Raw genomic sequence first — 16,126 nt, 5'->3', positions numbered from 1 at the left:
ATGAATTACTGCCAAACTATGTAGAATGCTGGCCCTGCCAAGGTTACATAAAATCCAACTATCACAGTGCTCCCGAACCAAGCCCTGGTATTTTCAATGGTCTCCTATTCGTGCAATTTAAATGACAGTGTCATTTCCAACATGTAGGAGGATGAGGTCTCAGAAAGGCAACTTCAAATTAGTGATCAAAGCACTTGTGAATCAGCTAATTGGAAATTGAATTGTGGACATAGGTTTTTGTCAAAATTCCAATAAGAGCCAAAATCTTGTAAAAGTGGATTTAGATTGTGGCACAGTGGGTTATGCATTAGGCTGCTAATCATAATATCAGAGATTTGAAACTACCAGGGAGAAAAATGGGGCTTTCTCCTCCCATAAAGAGTTACACTCTTGGAAACCCACAGAGGCAGCTTCACCCTGAATCAACTCAATGGTAATAATTTGCTTTTTTGGAGTTTGCAAAATAAACCATACACAAATGATCAGATATTATGTGCTCTGTATTTTGAAATATTTAGGATAAGCACATATATAAAAACAGAAGATATATTAATGAATGTGTAGTTTTGATGGGGATCAGGGTGTAACTGCCAATGAGCCTAAGGTTTCTTTCTACAGTTATTGAAATGTTCTAGAATTCAATGATGCTGATAGCTTCATAGACCTAAGTGAAAATATAAAAATCACTGAAAATGAATTCTAGGATGCAAATTATATCTCAATAAAGTTACCTAAAGGAAAGAAAGATGATTTGTCCTAAAATGAAGCATCAAAGGATCCTTTACAGTAAAAATAATACTAATAACCCAAATGGCAATAAAGCATAAGTTAATAAACGAATGAGACAAAGCAACTTAAGATTTTTATCAGACTACCAATTAAAATCTAAGTCTGAAGTTCAGCGCATGCTTTGTCTAATTTAAATTGGCTTTCCTATTTCAAGTCTTTAGTTAACGTTACTCTTGAGAAGAATCTTGAATCACAAAAGGAAATCAATACCATAGTTGACTAAGGCCAAGTTCAATAATACTGCCCACGTCTGAGTGCTTCAAGGGAAAACAACAATCATTAGCCGTATAATAACTACAACGCCTCCTGTTTATCTCAGAACCCTTCCAAGGAACACAACCATTTCCCACCTATTAGTTCCTATTGATTTCTTACTAACTGCCTAGAGGCAGTAGAGGAAGTGCAGTTGCAACCAAAGAAGGAGAAACCAGAGAGGGTGGATGAGTAGGGGACCCTGCACATTTCCATGGGGATGATGGTACGTGGAAATGTAAACCTGGCTAGATTTGCACTTTCCTTTTTTTGTGCTCTGTTCTCTGGTGCCAAGCTGATTGTGTGCAAGCTGAAATTCCATCTGCTCAGCTGAGTTCTATACCCAAGGGAGTTTCAAGGGAAATAATTAAGTTGAAAATTTTATCATTTTCTTTTTTCCATTTCTCCTCCTCCACCTTCTACACCTTATCTCCTCTTTCTCCTCCTTCTCCTCCTGTTACGGTTATTATTATTGCTATTATCTGAAGATACTCTAATACCACAGCAACTCTTCCTGGATTTCTTTATCATGAATGCTGTTGTTGTTGTTGTTGTTGTTGGGTGCCAGTGAGTTGGTCATGACTCATAGCAATCTTGTGTGCAGCAGAAAGAAACACTGCCCTATACACCACCATCTTCACAATCAAGGGTACGTTTGAACCCTCTGTGGCAGTCACTGTGTCCATCTGTCTCCTTGTGAGTTTTTCTGTTTGTGTTGGCCCTCTACTTCAGTCGCCAGGGGAAAAAAGACATCGAGTGTGTTAGTTTCACCTGGCAATACCTCCAAAGCATGTTAGATGAAGTCTTTCCATCTCTCTTTGAAGGAGCATTTTGGTTGTACTTTTACCATGACCCATTTGTTTGTTCTCCTAAAACTCCATTATGCTTCGACTATTCTTCACCATACCATAATTCAAATAATTCAACTTTGTGGTCTTTTAAATTCACTGTCTAGCTTGTCATTGAGACAATTCTGACTCATAGTCACCTTGCAGGATGAGTAGAATTTCCCTGTAGGTTTTCCCAAGACTGTAAATCTTTATGCGAGTAGAAAGCCTCATCTTTCCCCAGAAGAGTAGCTGGTTGTTCAAACTGCTGACTGCTGTTGGTAGCTCAATTGCATTAGGTACAATTTAATCATAAAAGTGATATCTGGTCTTAAAGGCTTGAAGGTAAACAACTTCAAGGGAAAAAATCATACCATTGTCTACTAATCTCCATGATATGCTCGCTGAAGACAAACAGGTGCATAGCAAATGTGGTGAAGAAAGCTGATGGTGCACAGCTATCAAAAGATATAACAACTGTGGTCTTAAAGGCTTGAAGATAAACAAGTGTCCATCTAGCTTAGAAGCAACAAAGCCCACAGGGAAGGAGCACACCAGCCTGTGTGATCATGAGGTGTCGAAGGGATCAGGTATCAGGCATCATCAGAACAAAGAAATCATATTATAGTGAATAAGGGGTAGTGCGGAGTGGAGACCCAAAGCCCATCTGTAGGCAATTGGATATGCCCTTATGGAAGGGTCGGGATGAGATGAGCCAGTCAGGGTGCAGTGTAGCAATGATGAAACAAAAAACATAAAAATGAGGAGCTGATGCAAGGGGCTTAGTAGAGAGCAAATATTTTGAGAATGATGAGGGCAATGAATGTACAAATGTGCTTTACACAATTGATGTATGTATGGATTGTGTTAAAAATTGTATGAGTCCCTAATAAAATGATTTTTTAAAGTGCCATCTTTACCCTTTAGCACATTAAAACATCTTGCACAGCAGATGTGCCCACTGCAATACATTTTTCCATCCTTAACTGTAATTTCCATGAGAATTCATTGTGGTTGCTTATACAATGAAACCCTTGCCAATTTCAATCTTTTTCTCAGTTTATAATGATGTCTATTGGTCCAGTTGTGAAGATTTGGGCTTTGTTTACATCCTATTCTAACCCATACTGAACACGCTGCTGTCTGTGATTTTCATCAGCAGGTGTTTCTAATCCTCTTTGCTATCAGAAAGCAAGGAATGTCATCTGTCTATCACAAATTGTTAGTAAGCCTTCCTCCACTCCTGATGCTGAATTCTTCTTCATACAGTCCTGCTTCCTGGATTCCCTGCTCGGCATGCAGATTGAATAAGAATAATTAATGAAAGATATAAATTTGGCACACATTTCCTGATTTAAAACTGTGTAATATCACCGTGTTCTGTTTGAATGACTGCTGCTTGGTCTATGTACAGATTCCACCTGAGAAAATTAGATGTTCTGGAATTTCCATTCCTCACAGTGCGAGCCATAATTTGTATAATCCAGACAATTTAATATGCTTAAACACAAGAAAACATCTCTTTCATATTTTCTACTTTCAGCCAGTAATGATCATAACCAAAAACCCAAACAAAACTTATTGCCAGCAAGTCAATGCTGATTTATAGCAACCTTACAAGGGAGAACTGCCCTTGTGAGTTTCCCAGACTGTACCTCTGTACAGAAGTCGAAGTCAAATCTGTAACCTGCAGCATGAGCATGCCTGGTGGTTTCAAACTGCTGATCTTTCCATTAGCAGCCCAACGAATAACCATTATGACATCAGTATTGCTGTATTGCTGTCACCAATGAGCCCTCCCCTGAGCAGTCAAGGCATCCAGAGCATTCTGTAGAACACCCAAACTGGCAAAGTATGTTTCTCTTAACACGTGATGATAATTTATGTAACATATAATTTCAAGTCACAAACCCTGTTCTAAGTCTTATCTATCTATCTATCTAGATATAAAGATATTGATATATATCACAATAACCAATTAGGAAGGGCTATGTATTACTAGCTCCACTATACATAAGAGAAAGTAAGCATAAAGAAGACAGGAAGCTGTGCATAGTTACATATTTAGTAACTAGAGGAGGGAGGTTTAAATCAAACAGTCTGACTCTTGAATGCCTATTCTTGTCCACCATACAATTTCCCTCTCACCACAAAACATTTGGATCCAATTTATATTGTTCACACAGATGCCTGCATCCAGAATGCTAAAGGGATGACTGTATTTTCCTGAGTCATACATTTTATTTCTAAAATGCTATTGTGATAGCTGAGTTTATTGTGCCAACCTGGCCAATAAGAATGTGTGGGATTAATCAGGTTTCAGTTTCATTGGAGGGCAAAGAGATAAATGGCTCTGCAAGGCCTGCCCCCTCTCTCTTGTTCTCTGGTGAGGAGCATGCTGGAGCATTCTGCTGCTTTATCAAGTTCTCTGCCTCAACCTGTGAGCTACACTACTTGTGGGCCAGACCAACTGGTGGATCATATTGCTAGAGCTTGAGGCTCTTTTAAGACCTGCTTCACCCTGCTGCTTGTGCATTTATCTATTGAGCTTGAGGCTGATGGAACCTGTTGCCTTGCATTGCTTGCATTCAATATCCCATCTGAGCCTGATTCCCTAAGCTCCCAAGCTACTGACTATTAGTGACCCACCCTGCTGCTTGCTACCTGCAATGACAAATCTGTCTGCTTCCTTGACTTTGGAACTGGCAACCCACATGAGTTGAAGGACTTCCAATATATTAACTGTTCCATGGAAGTGATTTGAACTGAACTCTCTGTCTGCTGTGTGGACTAATTAGAAGTTATATTCCTTCTTTCTGTATAAACCTATATATATATATATATATATATATATATATATATATATATATATATATATATATATATATATATAATCTTAAGTGTCCTGGTTTCATTTCTTTTGAGAGTCCTGCCTAACACAGTCATCAAGGTCACATTTATCAAGTTTTGTTATAAAATTATAAAATTTTGCTTATATTTTATGTATCTCAAAGAATTGTTAACATACTATATTCATATTGTTTCAATATATTTACTGAATGTCCACTATGTGCCTAGGAAAGTAGTAGAGAATACAGCCTTAAAAAATTAGGAAAACATCTGATCTTTACCAGTGCTTTTTCTGGTGCAAAGGGACCATTATGGATATTTGGGGCCAGATATTCTTTGTGGAGTGCAGTTGCCTAGTACATTGGAGGATATTTAGTGTCTCGTATGTGACAACCAGACATATCTCAACATTCCTAAATTCCTTCTAGGGGGTTAAAAATGAATCCTGGAACCACTGTTCTGATGTGAATCGAGCTGAAAACGCACCACAAATAAATCAATAAATGAGACAGAAATCAGACAGTGAAAAAGAATTCTGTCGAGTCTTAAAGACGAGTGGTGTTTTAGAAAACAACTGTATGTCTCCTTTAACTTGAGTGATCATGTGGACCTCTTTGAAGAGCTAGTTTTCAAATGTAAATGTCAAGAAGGGAGATTACAGAATATGGCACTTTCAACATGGGGCGGGTCCAAGGCAAAGTCCCAGAGAAAGCTGTGAGCTCAGGTTGTTCCTAGCTCAGAAAAAAGCCTGATGTGCAATGAACACTGAGACAGGGAAGAGAGATTCAGGGTGAATTCACAAGGGAAAAGTAGGAGCAGATCAGTCAGTACAGCGTAATTTTAATTTAAATGTGTAGTAGGCTTTCTTTAGGGTCTAACCCTTTGGGGACAAAATCATTTTCTGCTTTTAGTGATTTAGTGATATTATATCTCTTATATTCTCTTGTTTAAGCGATGGGAGGCATGCTGACCTCAAAGGGAGAAGATTGAGGCAAGTTTATGTAAGACTCAGATGTCCCAAGTGGACTTTGAGTATGGGGTTTATGTGGTAAGGCCCATTTCCTCAAGTTCATTCAGTTATACACTTCTCTACCTGGTTGGCAACAAGTACTATACCTGGAAAAGCAGTTTCCCAAGAAATCCAAGAGCCTAAAAATATTGGGATGGAATACAGGAGGGGGTGTCCCCACAAAACTGGATATGATGTAGGGGGTTAATGCATTTGGAATTCATGTCACCAGGTCAGACTGCTAATCAAGCGGTTCTGAAAAGATTGCTTAACAGTGTGTGACAAAAAGGCCTTATTTGTGGCAGACAGGAGACTGGTTTTTCCACCACCACAATGCACCTGCTCATGCAGCCATCGAAGTATATACCAGTTTGGGGGAGCGGGGGAAGCATGTCTCTCTTACACCATGCACTTAACTCACCTGACCTCACTCCTTGTGACTTGTTTTTGATTCTGTGAATTAGGAGGGACATGAAAGGACAACAGTTTGATAATTTAGACAAGTTGAAATATATATATGGTGCTGTCAGCCATCCAAACAGATGGGACTGAAAAAATGTTTCTAAGAATGGAATTGCAGATTTGACAAATGTATTAAATGTAATGGAGAGTACTTAGAAAGTGATAAAGGTTGTTTTGAAAACAAATTTAAATACATAGCTTTGAAAAAAATATTCCATTTGGGGAGGGGTATCCCCTCTTATGTCCCACAGGTCATGAAAGTGGTTAAGAAGAGGTACAGCACAATCACAATTTAGGCTATATTTTCAAACTGTAACCCTTGCAAATATTTATAGGGTGGATCATAAAAATAAATATCAAATAATAAAACTAGGTTGTTGGAAAATTGTGCCAGTACCCCAATAGAAAATGATGGTTGGGACTAAGATGACAGTGGAAGTGGAAATGACAGAATTAATGATACATTGAGCATGATTGAAAAAGTAGATATCAATAGGAGTAGTCGTCTGGAAAAGCTGGATGAAGAGAATTAAAGTTCTAGGGAGAAAGGAGAATTAGACGGAGAGTTTGAGACTATTGGCTTCATTAATGAATGGCATTTAAGGCGTAATGTTTGATGAACTCATTTGTGTCTCCAACTGAAAGGGCAGACAAAAGAACCCAGGATGGAACAGCAGGGGTCTTCAATGTTTAGAGTTGAAGTCATCAGGAATAGAGAAAATAGAAACTGGGGAGGAAGAATTAGCAAAGGATACCAAGAAGGAGAAAGAAGGGAGTGAAGCAAATCTTTCATCAGAAACATCTGAAAACCAACAGTTACAAGAGGAAGTGCTGAAGCAGACCTCTCACTATCCAAACAGTTCTGCCTTAGGACGACCATCAAATCGCTGAGGACAGAAGTGAAGGTGAATTGAGAAGTAGCCATGCTAGCCTGCAAAGTCTGCATCGCTGCTTAGGATTTACGCCTCCTTACCCTTCATTCACGTTAACAGAGCGCTTCCTATATGGAAGCAGTATGTTAAGTGTTTTTTTAATCAGCATTGTTTCATTTAGTCTTCTCGACTAGTGTACAAGAAAGACTAATATAAAAAGAACAAATATGGACATTGTTCAAACTATGAGCCAAGCACTGGGGAAGCACTTCATATAAATTAACTCAGAATACTCACAACAAAATAGCATGATACAAATTGTTAATATTGTTTTTCTCATTTTATACATGAGAAAATTGTAGCAGAGAAAATGTCCCCAAACTGCCCAAACTCATACATCTAGCAAGAGGTGAATCCAGGGTTTTACCTCATCAAATTGCTTCATTTGTGCACTGCAAGACAATTTTTTTTTCTTTTGCTTCTGAGCTATAATAGATGCAGCCACAATTCTGCCTCAGGACAACTATGAAATCGCTAACTCAGAGCAGAAAGGAAGTGTGCATGTTGCCCTGCAAAGTTTGCACCGTTTTAGTACAGAGACTAGCAGAACCATGTTCATTTGTGCTTTATTGACTATGCCAAGGTATTTGACTGGTTGGATCATAACAAACTACGAATAGACTTGAGAATGAAAACCCCAGAGCACTTAATTGTGCTCATGGGAAACATATGCCTGGATCCAGGGGCAGTTGTGAGAACAGAACAAGGGTTTAAAATCAGAAAGGTGTATGTCAGGGTTATATGCTCTCATCCAACTATATGAGAGAATACAAACTCTATGCTGAACAAATAATAGAGACTTGGATTATGTGAATTATGTGAATAATAATCCAAGCTTCAGGACTGCAGAAAGGCTTGTTAACAACCTCAAATATGCAGATGACACAACATCAGGCTTGCTTGCTGAAAATGAGGATGACTTGAGGGACGTGCTGATGAAAATAAAGGATTACAGCCTTAAGACTAGATTACAATTCAATGTAAAGATGACCAAATCCCACACAACAGGATAAAGAGTTATGATAAATGGAGAAATGGGTGAAGTTGTCAAGGATTTTATCTTACTCGGATCTATAGTCGATGCTCAAGAAAGCAGCAATCAAGAGACTTGAAAGCACACTGCTGGGCATCTTGCTGCACAAGATCTCTTTAGAGCAGTAGCTCTCAACCTTCCTTTCATACAGTTCCTCATGTTGTGGTGACACCCCCCCCCCAACTATAACATTATTTTCGTTGCTATTTCATAACTGTAATTTTGCAAGTGTTATGAATCAGTGACCTCTGTGAAAGGGTCATTCAACCCCCAAAGGGTTCGTGACCCACAGGTTGAGAACCACTGACTTAGAGTCTTAAAAAGCAAGGAAGTTACTTTGAGGACTAAGGTGAACCTGAGTCAAGCCATGGTATTTTCAGTTGGCTCCTATGCAGGAGAAAGTTGGGTATTAAATAAGGAAGACTGAAGAAGAATTGATGTGGATGTACTGTGGTGCTGGCAAAGAATAGTTAAAGTACTATGGGCTGCTAAAAGGACAAACAAATCTGTCTCGAAAAATGTATGGCCAGAGTGCTCCTTATAGGCAAGGATGGTGAGACTTCTTCTCACGCGCTTTACACTTATTGCCAGAAGATAGCAGTCCCTAGAGAAGGACATCATGGTCAGTAAAGTAGAGGAATGATGAAAGAGAGGAACGTTCTGAATGACAAAGTAGCTCCAACAATGGTCTCAATCATAGGAGCCATTGTGAGGATGAAGCAGGACAGGGCAGGGTTTCATTCTGTTGTGCACAGAGTTGCTACGGTACCCTGTACTCGATGGAACCTAACAACAGCTACTAACAATTAAAAAATCTTACTAACAACTGTATTGCTGTAGTTCATTTTATGTACAATGAGGCCAGTCTCCTCTCTCTCTCGCTCTCGCTCTCTCTCCACTATACAACTTTATATAGTTGCATGCCTGAAGAACTCTCTATTCTGCGGCCTTGACCTGAGCATCTTGGACTTGTCAAATCCACAATGACAAGTGAAGTCTTCAAGTCAATCGACCTCTGTCTCTGGATGGATGGTGCACTGAAAGACAGGTGGATGCAGAGATGGGAATATGTTATTTAGAGAGATGCAGATACAGAAAGCCACAACTGGTTCTATTTATCTAGGGAACTATAGTGTACACAAGTTAACTTTACAAATTGGAAAACTGAAACTTGAGAGTTTTAAATTATTTCACAAAGATAAATTAGATAGTGACTAGCAGAGCTATATTTTAAACTTAGGTCTCTCAAACATCAGTCTTCACCACTTCAACGTGTAGCAAATACTGCATCCTCAAGATATAAGTAAAGAAACCAATATCTGAAAAGAAAAGACCATTTTCAAATCACATTTCTCTATATCAGTGGCTGACTCATAAGACCAAACCTACTGCTGCGTATGCAGAGATACCCTACATCAATTTCCAAGGCTGTAAGTTTTTACATGAGCATAAAGTTCCATCCTTTTCCATAGAAGAGCTGGTGCATTCGAACTGCAGACCATGTGGTTATCAACTCAACGTATAACCCACTACACTAGGCAGAAGGGAGCCCAAACATAAATCAAGACTGTAACTCAAATAATGTAGGGCTTTGTTCTTAAAGCAAATACCAAGATCAGTACCAGAATTGCATTGTACTTTCCAGTGACCAAATGGGAAAATATTGTTTCTTCCATCAGAGATCCCGCTGCCTTTAAATCAGGTTCAGATTTCTGCCATTCTGAGCACCAGGACACTGCTATACTGCAAAGAATCTCTCTGGGAATGGAACATTCTCTATCACTTCACCTTTACTAGTATCCTTCTTTGGATAAATTAGCACTGTAATAAATAACCACCATTGAGGCCATTTTTTTGAAAGTAGTGTTTGCTTGTATATAAGTGAGTGCCAGCATTGTTGTGTGCCTCCTTTTATACAATGTCTACAAAATGCATAGCTCAGTCCGGAGAGAAGCAAATAAACACATAGAAAAGTCAAATGTATAAGCCATATCCCTGAGGATAACTCATAGAGTTAAACAGAGTAATTAAGCCCAGCCCCTTCCTATTCAAATGGCCAGTAAGGAACTCAGGAAACAGACCACAGCTCAGGATGGCACATCTCCTCCGGAGCATCGCTTTAAAATGATCTAGATCAATTTTCAAATTTAGCTTTGTTTATACATGCAATTAAACAGAGGGAAACTTATTAACTTCAGTTTAGTAGCATGATCACTTGTTTTAGAGTTATTGCAGAGTTCTAAAATAGCTAACTTTACTATAAAAGTTGGTTTGTAGACATTAGGAAATCCATATGAAATAAACCAAAAATAAAATTATTTAATATTCTATTATGAATAACAATGATGGCAGGGCATATGTTTCAGAAATTTCCCATTAAAATATGTGTATTTTTCTGTAAATATATCAGTTGCCTGGCAATGCATCATACCATGGAGACTTGAATACTGTCATGATGCTAAAGCATTGCCATCAATATTTCAAATAATACTGAGGTCACTCAAGGTAGATTGCATTCTGTAGAGCTTCCAGAATAAGACAGACTAGGATGAAAGGTCTAGAAATCAACTTCTGGAAATTGGTCAGTGAAAATACACTGCATTAATGGACATTAGACCTACACTCAAGTACTCCCTCAATGCAAGAATACATTGTTCTATTAAACTGATACAATCACTGAAAACAAAGTGGGTGCATAAGCAAATGTGGTGAAAAAAGCTGATGGTGCCCGGCTATCAAAAAATATAGTGTCTGGGATCTTAAAGGCTTGAAAGTAAACAAGTAGCCATCTAGCTCAGAAGCAACAAAGCCCACATGGAAGAAGCACACCAGTCTGTGCGATTACAAGGTGTCGAAGGAATGAGGTATCAGGCATAGTCAGAACAAAAATATCATATCATTGTGAATGAGGGGAAGTGAAGAGTGATGACTCAAAGCCCATCTGTAGGCAACTGAACATCCCCTTACTAAGCATCGCAGGGAGGAGAAGAGCTAGTCAGGGTACAGTATAGCAACGATGAAACATACAACTTTCCTCTAGTTCTTAAATGCTTCCCACCCCCCACCCCCCACTATCATGATCCCAATTATACCTTACAAATCTGGCTAGACCAGAGGATGTGCCCTGGTACCTATAGGAAGTGGAAACACAGGGAATCCAGGGTGAATGATCCCTTCCGGACCAGTGGTGTGAGAGTGGCGATACCGGGAGGGTGGAGGGAAGGTGGGGTGGAAAGGGAGAACTGATGACAAGGATCTACATATAACTTCCTCCCTGGGGAACAGAGAAGTGGGGGAAGAGAGATGTTGGACAGTGCAAGATATGACAAAATAATAATTTATAAATTATCAAGATTCATGAGGGAGAGGGGAGCAGGGAGAGAGGGAGGAAAATGAGGAGCTGATGCCAGGGCCTTAAGTGGCGAGCAAATGTTTTGAGAATGATGAGGGAAATGAATGTACAAATGTGCATTGCATAATTTATATATATATGCATTGTGATAAGAGTTGTATGAGCCCCTAATAAAATGATTTAAACACACACACACACAAAGAAAATCCACCGCATCACACAAGAACACTGACATTGCACTGACAGAATAGCTCCTTGGGTTGGAAGGCACTGGAAATACTCGATGGAGTCATGCATACCAACAACCATAAAGGTGTGGCAGGACTGGAAAGATTTCTATCTGTTGTACAGAGGTTATCATGGACCTGAACCAGCTGCACAACTAACATTGCCATATGCACATGTGTGTGCATCCAAACACACTCACATATTCTATCTTTAGAGATGCATTCTTGGTGGTTTGTAATTATTCTGGTTTTGCGTTTGTAGATGATCCCTTGGGTTCCATACAATTGGGCAAGTTTCTGACCCAAGACCAAAAGATCCATAGAACACAATCGTAGGCACTTGTTTTTCACACCACACAATAACCTTCCACACTCTCCATCCCTGGATCCTAGGTGTAACATCACTCCTAGTTCCAGGGCAAGACTACCAAAAAGAGAAACTCCTTGCCTCGAGGATTAGTTCCAAAATGATGGATGCATGACTCCTGCTCATTCAATCCGAGTGTTTCTTGGGACTTAGGCCAAAGTTGCCACTTTTCTTCACATGTGGAACCTCATGCAACATGCTGCTAGGCACACTGGGGACACCATATGGGAACTACAGTGAAACTAACAGAGATGCCGAACGATGGTAAGACCTTAGAGAACTAAAGGTAACTTTTGAGGACCTAGAAGAAGACTGATCTCGGCAAATAAGAATCCTCAACTTTTCAATTAACAAAGTGAATATTCTTGTTCTTAATTTAGGTGGGTTGAGCAACATTTCCATTGATGCACAATAGAAATCATCCTACTTGTTACGAGCACTAATTATAGAAGTCCAACTGAAGTTTGTGTCCCAATTTCTCCCCTATGTCCCCTTTGCTTGAAAATAAATTCCTCCACACTAGACACCAATTGGGCAGAAGGACTGGGCCACCTCGCATGTAGGCCAGCCCAGAACACACGGCCCATTAGAACATATCATCCCATCAGTCTTCTGCTGGAGAGGCCTTTCTTTGGGCATGTTTCCAACACCCTCTCCGTCACAGGTCTTGAAAGGCTAAAAGTTATTTTTATTTATCACAGCTCACCAAGCCAATAGAAACTATAAAATTTCGATGATGATCAATCAGTAATGAAAATCTCAATAATCAAATTATAAAATTCCCCCATGAGCTGGTGGCATTTGGAAGAGAGATGCGTGGTTCAACATAAAAAAGTTGTTATTTATGTTGTTTCCCCACCTGTTCTCATCAGGCTCAAAGACTATCTTACACATAAAAGAAAGCCTTTTGTTGCTCTCTCCCTGCTCCTTGGTGGGATCACGCTCCTCAGTCACATCCAACTGGAGCCCTCCAGGCAGGTGAAACGGTATTTTCAGGCATCATCGCCATAGGTCAGGATGCCAAAGCTCTTTCAAACTGTCATACATTAGTCTACACTAGTAGACTATCTTTCAAAACTGGAGCAAAGACCATCATAATGCATTCAGAAATATTCAAGTGACGTGGGAAACAGTATGTACTGTTTAACAGTATTTGGCAGTTTTTGCTCTGTGTGTTAAAGCCTTGTTACAGTGTGTATTCTTCCTACCCTCTCACATCCACTGCCATTTACTGGTACCTCTCTTCCGGGATTTGTCATTCGCTACATTGTTATCATTATATGTATCCAAGTCTTATCTTTGTTGCAAGACTGTGGACTCCGAGTGGGGCAGGATCCAGCTTTTCCTTATATCTAAGGAATAACTAGGCATTCCAAAAGAATCAGACCAGTTAAAAAAAAAACACTGCGTTTTTCATAAGGCAGACAGGAAAAAAAACTGTTTTTTACTCGAGACTGGATTGGAAGAAAGGCATAAAAGTTGATGGTCAGGCAAAATCTTCCTACATCAATGCCCAATATGTTATAGTAAGATACGTATTATTCTGGCAATCCTGTGATGGCCGTGCTGTTATATTTTGCTTGTGATTGTTCTTATTAGGGTGTATCTCAGTGGTGCATCGCTACTGGGATCACCCTCTTGAAGCTGTTACTGTTGCTCTATTTTTCAGTAAATGAAACCCAGGGATGTTGAGTCTACAGGGAAAGCAAATATAACAAAGACTTGTTTTCTTTTTTTGGGGGGGGGTGGGGGAGATAGTGGAGTGGGGAAGATAAAATGGAGATGATGTCAAGAAGTCTAGGAAGGAAAACCATTTTTGGAGACTGTTTATGGAAGTAATTGTACAATTCTGTTTGACATGATTGAACTACGGAATGATAAGATATATGTATTAACTCCCAAGGAACAGCCTTTTTTTTTTTAAGCATAGATCCAGGATTGGGTTAGGGGCTTGCACTACATCCTAGCTCCAACTTAAGAACAATTACATCATGGCCCTGCTCAATATTTGCCCTCAGAAAGGAATACAGAAAATACTGGTGTTTAGAAAAATGTGATGAAGAACTTAGATGATGCCTGGCTATCAGATAAAATAGCATCTGGAGTCTTAAAGGTTTGTCTCTAAAGAAGGAGCCCTCTAAGTGAGATGTCAACTAAGTCCACCTGGAAGAAGCACACCATCATCAGTCATGGAAGGATGGGAATCCATATAAACCAAAGTCGAAGGAAGGACCAGTATCAGAGCCTACATTGTGAGAATCCAGTGTGCAGACAGCGATGGAGGACAGCGGGAGCTCCGTTGTGGAACTACTCGGGAAATACGTCTCTGGAGCACTCCCCTTAGCTGGTTAAGAATTCAGAACCCAACCAAAAGGCTAGTATTTCAAACCTGTTTAGTGGCTCTGTAGGAGAGAAGACCCAGAATTTACTTTGCCTTTAAAATTATACCATAGGTAAGCCTCTTAAGCAGTTCTAGCCTTTCCTACAGGGTCACTATGAATTGGGATCAATTTGATATTACCTATAAACATCAACAACACTGTGCAAATGAAGAAAAAAAGAAAACTTGGAACAATAAGTCTAAGAAAAGATGGAAATTGCTCCTATTTGGTGTCCTGGTGTTAGTATTTTATGCACCCAATGGAGTCATAAAATTTTGCTACTTTCTTTCATATTCCTATTTAATTATGATGCTAGAGAGAGGTATGATTACAAGAGTAGATTATTTTTATATAGAAGGGACTTTTCTTATAATACATTATAAAAGGAAAATTAGAGACATGTTAGTTTATGCTTTTATGGGAAGGGAGGAATTAAAAAAGAAAGAAAACCTGAACAGTGTGTGTGTGTGTGTGTGTGTGTGTGTGTGTAGTATCTCTAAAATCACACACACACACGCACACCAAGAAAATGCTGTATCCTGGTGCTAAGATAAAAATATGGTCAAAGTCAGCATTTCATGCCTATTGTCAGTCAGAGACGTGAGAAAACCTGAACTTAGTCAGGAATCAAAGAGTTGGGCATGGCACCTTTATACCTTAACTTTTTACCTTTAAATCTTGCTCTAAAGTGCATAACATATTTCCATACATTTATTCAAATTCTATACTTCCCTATTGTGCTTTTTAGGTTTTGTGTCACCTGGACTAGGATTCTCCCATCATGTAATCATCTCCATGACAGCATCTTCTGTGAGAAGTTAAGCAGTTGTGAAAATAGGATGGAGAGCTACCCGCTTTATCTATTTCCAACCTTCATATAATTGAGAGGGAGATTTAACAGGGTGTGTGTGTGTCCACTAATCTCTTAATATAAGCTGATATTGTGGGGAAGCTATCTCAGTACTTTTGGTCTAAATACTGCATCTGGTTGGTTAATCTCCTATCTTATTTTATGCCAATCTCAGGAGCTATCACTGAAATACTGATTTTCCTTTCATTCAGCAATGCATCCATCAGCCTGTGATTTGTCTGTTTTATCCATTTGCTTCCTGGTTGATCAGGCATCAAAACTATGGTGAGTCAGAAGCCTCCAGCTCAACAGCCGTCCAAAGCCATCATTCCCGACTGGATTTCTGTGCGCCTACAACAGTATGGGCCACTTTATTGATATAAATTATTATATATACACAAATAGCTGTCACTGGTTTTGCTTCTATAGTGAACCAAGCCTAACGCAGCTTTAAAATTTTTTTATTATATTCTTTATTTCATTCATCTTATAAATAAGTAACTAGACTTTTAATGGACTAATTGTAGAAAGTATTAAAACTAAAGTAGAATAAAAGAAGCCCATAATGGTCGCAATGAGTAGTTACTGTCACCATCAAATTTTCCTTCAAGCTTGCTGCCATCCAGGTCAACATATCACAAAATCACATATTCCCAATAAAGTAGGGAGGATCAAGAAAAAAACCTTTGCCGCCCAGCAGAATCCTTAAGGCTAAAAGTGGCAGGGAAATCTATAAGCAAGCAACACATGTAGAAGTATATTTGAGTTCTAATGCAAGATCAAGAACAAAACATT

Source organism: Tenrec ecaudatus, chromosome 4 (genome assembly GCF_050624435.1).
Source record: "Tenrec ecaudatus isolate mTenEca1 chromosome 4, mTenEca1.hap1, whole genome shotgun sequence".
In the NCBI taxonomy this organism is placed as follows: Eukaryota; Metazoa; Chordata; class Mammalia; order Afrosoricida; family Tenrecidae; genus Tenrec; species Tenrec ecaudatus.
The sequence above is the reverse complement of the archived record's forward strand: the minus strand, read 5'-3'. Positions refer to the sequence as shown.